Source organism: Fulmarus glacialis, unplaced genomic scaffold (genome assembly GCF_000690835.1).
Source record: "Fulmarus glacialis isolate BGI_N327 unplaced genomic scaffold, ASM69083v1 scaffold4350, whole genome shotgun sequence".
Classification (NCBI taxonomy): Eukaryota; Metazoa; Chordata; class Aves; order Procellariiformes; family Procellariidae; genus Fulmarus; species Fulmarus glacialis.
Genome location: NW_009188208.1, coordinates 30,861 through 40,006, shown reverse-complemented (window position 1 = coordinate 40,006; position 9,146 = coordinate 30,861).

The following is a 9,146-nucleotide window of genomic DNA, read 5'->3' as shown; positions in this document are numbered from 1 at the left end:
AGGAGCGTGTTTGGTTCAGGAGTCTGGTTTCAATTCACCGTGCTGGTCTGGGGTGTCTGTGCTGTGCTCCGTTGGGAGTGTGATACTGGGAACTTTCTTGGTGCATGAGAATGTCAGTTCCCAAAGCAAGGTGGTAGGGTGGGCTGAAATTCCAGCTCTGGGATGTTGGGGTTTTATTATCTTGCAAGCACTTTAAGAAAGGAAATGGCTGAAATCCAGAGGAAATAATTTTTTCCCTATTTCTGTGCATTTAACTGCAATCCAGAGCAGTGGAATTTCTACTAACACCAACAGGGTGTTAGTCTAACCTCAGAAATGGCTATGGCTTAGGTGTTGAATCGAAAGAGACCAGGTATGAGGGAGACCTTAGAGGTTTCTTCCCAAGACAAAAAGAGGATTCCAGCAGTGAGTACAGCAAGGGGGGAAACGGCAGGACACATCCAGCACAAGATCTGTTTGATTCCTTTGCTGAGTTAAAGTGACCGGGTTTGGGAATGCACATCGCCTCCATATCTGTCCTGTCTTCTTGCAGAGGTGAACAGAAAACTCAGGTTGCCTGAACTCACCCTGTGGTCCCCGTGCATCTGGCTCTGGAGCACAGGTCCCAGCAGGCCAACTGGAGTCTGCTGGGATGGATGAACCGGTCACTGCTGCCAGCTCCCTCGCCGCTCCTTAGGCGATGCGGCTCTGCCTTGCCGGTGGAGCGGCTGGTTCTCTGCAGATGGAGAGTGGTCAGCAATCGCCAGGGACCAGCTTCCACCTTTCGAGGCTGAGCAGGCCTTGGTATAGCCCTGCATAAGGGAAGTGATACTTTATAGTCATCTCCCCTGTCTTAAACTTGGCTATAAGACTCGGGCCCATCATGTCTTTTATCTGTAATGCTAGAAGCAAGTATCAATTCCCTCTTGTTCTTATCATAGAATGGTTTGTGTTGGAAGAGACCTTCAAAGATCACCTAGTTCCAACCCCCGTGCCATGGCAGGGACACCTTCCACTAGATCAGGTTACTCCAAGCCCCATCCAACCTGACCTTGAACACTTCCAGGGCGGGGGCATCCACAACTTCTCTGGACAACCTGTTCCAGTGTCTCACCACCCTCACAGTAAAGAATTCTTTTAATTTCATGTCTCAGGCCACTGTGCTGCCTCAAGTAAAGCTTGATTTTTGGCCGAAGCAAGGAGCAGGGCATCAGGCTTACAAGTGACCATCCCTCCTCCCCTTCCCAAAAGCACTCTGGAGTGGCAGAGGTGGGTTCCTGCAGGGAGGCTCTGCACTGCTCCAAACACTGTCCCAGCATGTTCCTTACCAGTAGCACTTCAGGGAATGGGCCTGAAAATACATCAAAGTGAGCCTGGTCAGAAAAGTTACTGACAAATACAAAAATCACAGCACTTCCTTTCTCAAACATTTAAAGCTTCAAAAAATAAATTGTCAGGTTTTCTGATCTTAATAATTTCAGCAGCCACGGGACCGCAGAGAAGCATCCATGGTGTTTTCACATGATGTGTCCTTCGGTCCCTCCTCTGCTGTACCTGCTCATCGCTGGACAATGGAAGAAGGACTGCTGGTCCTGAGGTTCCCTGGGAAGGGGCAGAGGTTGTCAGTCCCAGAGTAAACAGCCTTCCTCATCCTTTCTCCTTACTACTGGAGTGCCCGGAGACCCACCAAATCATTCTTGCTATGATTTCAAAGTTGGCTACTGGGGCAACGTGTGGTGGAAGCAGGTAGATGTGTCTTCCTGGTCTGATGAGACTTCTGCTGTGGAGAAGTGCAAAACTGTGTGGTAGGTACTAGTTCCCAATGTGCACCTTTGTCTGGCGTGAGTGGGAGGACAAACCAAGGTGTGATGTGACCATCACCCTGGTTGTCCTGTGCTATTGGGGGTCCTGACCACCCTGGCTTTGTCTGTGGTTCAGCAAGACTGTTCCTGCTTCCCTGGAGCTCCCTGAGGCTGGGGTGACACCTCTGTCTTTGGTTTACTGCTCTTTTTGGGGAAGGGCATGTCCTTTTGCTTGGCAGATGCACAGCCTTTCACTGACCAGCACTAGCTTGCTGACCTGCTGCATCAGCTCAGATGTGCTCTGAGATGTGCCTGACCTTGAAAAATCTTCCTGCAGCTCACCAGGTGTGTTGCTCAGTGGATTTTTCCTGGCGAGAGGAAAGAGGAGCGCTGGGGTAGCAGCACACTCCCTTCTGCAGAGCCACACCACAACCTGGCAGTGGGAAAGAAGACGCTGGTGTGGTTCTTGCTGATGCTGTTGCAGTGCCTTGGTGACATCTACCCAAGTCCTGCTTGCCTGGAACGTGCTTAAAATGAACACAAGCATTTTACCTTAAAAAATGTATTTTAGTACTTCTCTATTACTCAGGTGCCTGATTTCCCACTGAGATCCATCCAGTTTAGGCATTTAAACCTTGGACTGTGTGTCCACCCAGTGCCTTTAGGAGAAGTCTCAAAGATTTAGACATTTTGTCTCTCATGCCTCCTTTGCTCTGAAGCAGTGGGAGGACAACAAGGAAACTGAGGAGCTTGGCAGGTAGGGTACAGCAACTGTTACGACAGAGTATTCAGAAGTCTGTCTTTTGAAGAACCCTTCGGTTGTGCTGTGGCCTCAGTAGGATCATTAGGGGTGTAGCGAGAAACTTCTTTGCACCGAATTCCACCCATAAGAAGAAGCCTCTTGTTCAAAAAGAGGGCTGGATTCTGATAGCCTGCAACTCCTGCGCTTCTCTGGATTAAACCTAAGTTGGTGGAAAAGAATAGCCATGAAATCATCCTTCTGGAGAGCACTGGTTGCCAACTTCTGGTTTCCAACCCATTGACACTATTTCCCAAATAGTCCCACAAAAGCCACAGCTGGGACCCTTGTAAGGGCAGGCTCTGCTAGGCTGGGACTTAAAGAATAATAAGAGGTGGGGACCCAGCAATTGGAAGGCATTGTCATGCATCTTCACAAGTCTGAATGCTCAAAAGCATCTGCTTGTTGGCAGAACAGCCTGTTCTCCTTAGTGCTGTGGGCAGTGGATCCATTGGAAAAGTGGTCGGGAACAATGGGTTGTGCCGCAGATGGCTGGAGGGAAGATGGACGTTTAAAAGGAGTGTCTAACAAAGTCTGGAGCAGATGCTGCCCAGCAGAAAACTGAATTATCACTCTCCAAGATACTTTTCTGGTGGAGCTGCTATATGGTTCAGGCTTTACAGTCGCCTTTGGATTAATTCTGATGAGTTGTGCGTGGTTGGAGACTTGGTACGTGACTTTCCCTGTAAGCGAGCATCCCCTTATCCAGCTTCCTTGGGATGAATGTCTTGCTTTGACTTTGGAAGGGTTGCATCTAGCCCAGAAAAAGAAGTGACATGAAAAATCTTGTTTATTCCTTTTTCGGAAGAGTTCAGCCATTTCAGGATGGAGAACAACAGATATTTTGCCTGTAGGTGTATATAAAGGTACTTCTAGATGCTCTACGTACTATTTTAGATCTCTTTATGCCAGGGTTGTGTCTCGCTCAGAGGTGTTTGGAGGTGACCAGCAGCAGGGCTGTGTGGGGCAGGAGCTGTGCCGCAGCCTGTGCCCGAGTGCTCTGGGTCTCTCCCAGAAGCGGAGAGGAGACTGAACAACACGGGGTGATTTAGAGAGTTTCTGGTCTTTCTTGCAATTTTGATGGATGACACGCAGATGCTGCTTTATGTTTTCTTTTGTGCAGCGGTAAGAAGTCTGTCCTGGCATACAAATGCCATTATTAATACAGCTGTCTCTCTGGAGAGATGTCTTGATGGAGCAGCTTTTCAGGAGGAGTATTTCTGCGCAGTTATCTTTGCAGATCTGATAGATCCCACTGCGACCTGCAGAGCGCTCTGCATTCTCCAGCTTGCTTTCTTACCTTTATTTCCCCATCAGGCTCTTATGTTAATAAGGACTGAGCCCAGCAGGGCTTGTGGACCGGTCCAAGCTCTGTCCCCGTGGCTCTGAACCCACAGACATGCTCTGGGTTTCCTTGCCAGCACTCTCCCTCCACCAGAGCCAGGCTCAGCATTAAAAACCAGGGGCAAGTCAGCTTCTCGGAGCTTCAGGTGGGTGTGAAACAGGGATTAAGGGCAGCTCCACCCAAGTTCAGGTCACTGTTGTCAGACAGGGGTTCAGCTCTATGGTTGCTCCAGACTTTGCCATTCATGGACATCCTCTGCATTCACTGCTCTTTCCCAGGTCTTCTCTTCTCTATTTCTTGCCCTGCAGCACCTGGCACTTATGACCTTCATCTTCAGCTCCATTGTCTTCTCTGCCCGTCTCCTCTCCCTTATCTTATCCCAGCAGCCCAGGCAGTGTGAATGGCAGAGATCTTTCCCACCCAGGTGAGGGCAGGCACCTTAACCCTTTCCTCCAGCCGGGTTCCTGAGGGAGGCTGACCTGTGGCCAAGGTGGCAGGACATTCAGCTGGGTCCTGCTTTGGTGGCTTGGCTGGGCAGAGAGAGGGGTGACGTGTGGCTGTGTGTGCTCAAGCCCCAGCTCTCGCCACGTTTACAGCTTGGGGGCCTTTGCCTGGGGGCAAAGCACAGCTCAGCTTGGGGTGTTTATGGACCTGGGGTTCACACACGTTGTGAGCAGCTTGTCCTTGCCTATTGTCAATCTTGTGTGCTGGGAATTGTCTTACAAGACGCCTCTAGCTTTGTGCTGGGTTCATATGTCAGCCCCTAATAATGAGATTTTTCTGGCAGGAGGCACTGATGTTGGAATGTTTCTTGTTTTCTAGGGGAATCAGATTTTAAACCTGGCTAATACCACCCTCTGTAGTGCAAGCAGGACCATCAGTGACCAGAGGAGCATCCACTAGCATGTAGAGACCATACCAAAGATAATGAGGTCAGTCCAGCTTGAAGGATAACTTCACAGAAAGCAACTAAGTGACCTGTGTGGGTGGGTTTTGGCCTGTGGGACCTGCAAGGGGAGTTTGATGAGAAGGACAAAGCTGAACAACTGGGTGCAGTGAAACCAGCTTTCTTTTCTTGCAAAACAATTGCACGGGGGGCAAAGGTATCTCACCTGGGCTGACAGACTGCTCTGCTGAGGTGAGTTCATCTCGCTGCTTCTCCTGCTCAGCGTGGCCTGCGCTCAGGGAAGAGGAAAAGCATCAGTATTAGACCACAGCTTTTGACCTGCCTGCGTTAAAGGCAGCAGCCCAGACGTGAGTATCGGTGTCTTTCTCTCCTTGTTCTCCAGGTTCTGCGAATGTCAGTTCTATGGCAAGGAAAGAAGATAATTCCTGTGACCAGCCATCCAGCTTGAGTCAGACTAAACCCTTGCTGGTTCCTGTACCGTTGTCATAGAAAAAAAAGTCCAGAACTCAGGAGACTATAATTATTATTATTATTGTTATTGTTATTGTTATTATTATTATTAAATATTTTTTTTTTCCCTCAGACTAGCATCAATTTGCTGTGCCAAAGCTGTGTTGGCTGATCAGGGTTAACAGAATTAAAAAGTGGTAAAATGTTTATAAAATCCCAGTGATGAGTCATTAGCAATCTCATACAAAGCAATCTGATGATTAAGAGTGCAAGTTTCATATCATTTTTTCAACCACATTTATAGGTAGGAGCAATTAAAAATCCTCAGAAGAAATATGTCTCAGAGCATCTGTTCTTTGTCTTTTATTAACTGTTGACTAGTATAAGGCTATGGAAGGTGCTGACAGATTCTGCAGTACTTCTTTTTCTTTTTACTCTGAAAATCCATTTTCCTGTCTGCTGTGAAGGCTGAGATCTGCTCTCTTCTGGCTTTGTTGGCAGCTGTATTTCCACTTTCCCCTCTGGTTCCAGATCTGTTTGACTTCTTCTGAGCGTAGGAAGGAGACACTGCGTGAGAATGAGAGAGGAAAGAGAGAGACATGTGTCTGCAGGAGAAGTTTATTCCCCTGAACTGCACATGAAGCCTCATTCAAGGTGTCAGTCACTGGCCCAGAGTCATTGCTGACTTGTGAAATGAAGCCTGGGGAGCAACCACAAAATATCTGGTCCAGTAGGTCATAGCCAGATCTGTTACCAACCCACGGCCTACTCCAAATGAGCACCATGGTCTCTGTTTAATCTCTAATGAATAATCATATAATTACAGAGGGCTTTTTACAAGCAGGTTCCTTGAAGAGCGGCCAAAGGGCAGAGAAGGGAATCTGTTTTCCATCTCACCTGTCCGGGCAGAACGGCGTTCATGGGCTTTGGCTGAGGACAAGTGTGTATGGAGATGTGGGAAGCAGCCCTGCAGCTAACAGGGTCCTGCTTGGGGTATTTGAAGACACCAGACCCTAGGACCTCAGACCCATCTTTACTAGCGCTGTACCTAGGTGGAGGTGCTTCCCCACTTGCAGATGCTTGTGGCCTGACTGCTACCTGCAGGGATCGCTGTGTCTCCTGGACTCCACAGGAATTTTGGACCATGACCCTGTGGCCTGTTTCAAGAGCTGCTTGGCCTGATCTTTCAGTTTGATGTTTCCAGTCCTTGACTATCCTGTTAGCTTGAGGAATCCCTGCAGGCTTTGGGCCCCGTACAAGGGGAATGCAGGTCACTGTCTTTTCAGTGAAGCTCCTAAGTGAAATTCCTAAGAATTTCCTTCTAAAAAGCCAATAATTGCAACAAGTCAAACACACTGTTTAGGTCAACCCTGATTTACTGTGACAAAACAATTATTGCTGCCTTTTTGTGATGCAGGCTGGAGATTGTGTGAGTTCTGTGTCAATGGTGAGCCTTAGGAAGGGCGGGTTTTCCGGTTTGTTAGTCAGTTATGCCATCTTCCAAGTGGAAGAATGGGGAGAAGGGTGCTTCCAAGGAGCCTGAAGGAAGGTGATCTTTGGTGTTGCAGTGTGCCTTTGGGGCTGCAAGGAATATAAATACTGACTGGCACCTACCACCTCCATTTTTAAAAATCTCTTTAGCAGTAAAGAGGCCTAGATTGCCATCCAACAAAGAGGGAAGGAGGCCCCGAGTAGCAGAATGACACAGTTCTGTTCCTCAATGCCTTTGCTCTAACGACGCACAGCCCGAAAGAATGGGAACGCTGCAGCAGTCAGGCTGGTGGAGGTGCTTCGTGCCACTTGCAAGGAACGAAGGGCTCAGTGACTGCTCAAGTGTTCTGGGCTTTTCTTCCAGCCCAACTAGCTGGGCTGAGTGCCTTGGACAAAGGAGCCTGGCCTCATTTCCACTCCGGTTTCCCAAAGGAATTGCAAACCTGCAAGTGCTGCTGCTTCCACTGCTTCAGAGTGAGAGTTTATCAGCGCATCAGTGGCTCAGCTATGTCGCCGTTCCTTTTGCAGCTGCTTAAACTGTGAGCCGAAAGAGTTGTCCTCTGCAGGGGTTTCTGCCCCACCAAAACTGGGGCAGACTGCTTTGCACCCCATAGCCTGCTTTTCATTTTCTTCTGTTCTTTAGAGCCTACCCGAGTCCCAGGCTCTCTCCTGTCATCTCAGGCTTGGGGAACTTTTTTCCATGCCACTTCTTTCACATATTTGACCTACTTGTCATTTTTCTACAGAGTTGCCTGAAAAGAGCAGGAGAGAGAGATGATGTATTTGAGGAGTGCTGGCTCTTAATTAAAACCATTTGCAGAACAATGGACAACTTGAGAAGCAGATCAAGGTCTGCAGGTGAGATCTGTTTCAGCCCTCCAGTGCCTATGTTATGCGATAGTTTGAATACACGTTTTATTGGCATATCTGTCTTGTACTGATGACTATCAAAGTGTGCAACAGCCCAGTTAATATTTGCTCTCAACCCTTAGGAGTCCCCAGTGAGTTTGCCAACTGCTTCTTGACTCTACTCGGCGGTTATTTGCACAAATTGAAGGACTCACGCAGGTTCTTCCACTCCCACCGAACCACCCCAGGACAACCCCGAAGCTGTGCCCTTGGGCTGAATTTATGCACCAGTGTGGACTTGGGGGGCAGAGGGGAAACACCCGCAGCTTGGCGGGGGGGTCTCAGGGTGCCCCACTGCTGTGGGGAGGGTCCTGTACCCCCCGTATCCCCATATCCCGCGGCCGCCGGAGGGGCCCGTCAGGACCACGGCTAGCTCCGGCCCCGCCCTCCCAAACTGGGCTTTCACCACTCTAAAATCAGCCTTTCCAGTTCCTTTTTTGAATCATTTGTCAAAGAACTTACAGCTTGTGACTAGTCACCAAGCTGCTTGGAAACCAACGGCCGTATTAAGAGCTGTTGGCTCTGGCAATATCTCACGGGTTATTGGCTTTTCTACCTTACGTAGTATTGAGGATGAATTGGTGATTTTTTTAACAAAAAATTGTGTGTTAAAGTTCAGATAACTTTTTAAAGACTCAAGAAGATTTTCAGACCTAGACGGTGTTTGGTTGAGTATTGAGGATGGTAAAAGAGCAGAGGCAGGGCAGAGGCAGTCTGCAGTCTGTTGGGATTTTAAAAGGAGCATTAGTCAATCGAGCTGTAATGTTCAGCAACAAGCAGATTTTTAAAAATTATTTTGTATTCATAAGATGGAGCACCTAATACAAAAGTGGGAGTAAGTTGTAATGAGTTATCCTGCCACTCTTACCCCAGTAATTTCTCTCTTTGATTTTTTGCTCTTCCCTGGAACAAAGGAGTCGCATTGTCTTTACTCATTAAAAATTGCATATGTATAAAATATCAGTGTTGTCTTTAGTCTAAAATCCCTCACTACGTGTGACTTGTACCATACATCAGAACCCATCTCCTGCAGCCTGGCAACTGTCTCTGTTGCTATAGGAACAGCTCCACTATCCTTTCATGGAGAACTTCAAGTATTCTCATTTTCGTAGCTGCTAGAACACCTCCAGTCCTTGCTTGTTTCATTCACTTGCTCACTCCCACCCATGAGATCTTCTCCTCCCAATTTAGAGAGTTACTCAGCACTTCTGGACTCATAAATGAAAGAACATTAGTTAGCTGAAGAAAAGTCACACCGTACTTTGAGGTGCACGTTTGACTGGGATGTTGCTGCTGCCATTGGGTTTATTTAATGTGCAGACATACAGTGTAATTAGCATCCCCTAATGGACATTAAATTTGTACTTAATATAAAACTATCAAAATCCCTGGCTTCTGCGCATTGTCTGCAGTTATATACCAAAGGGCAAAAGTTTCTAAGAAACATCTAACCTCAAGTGTTAA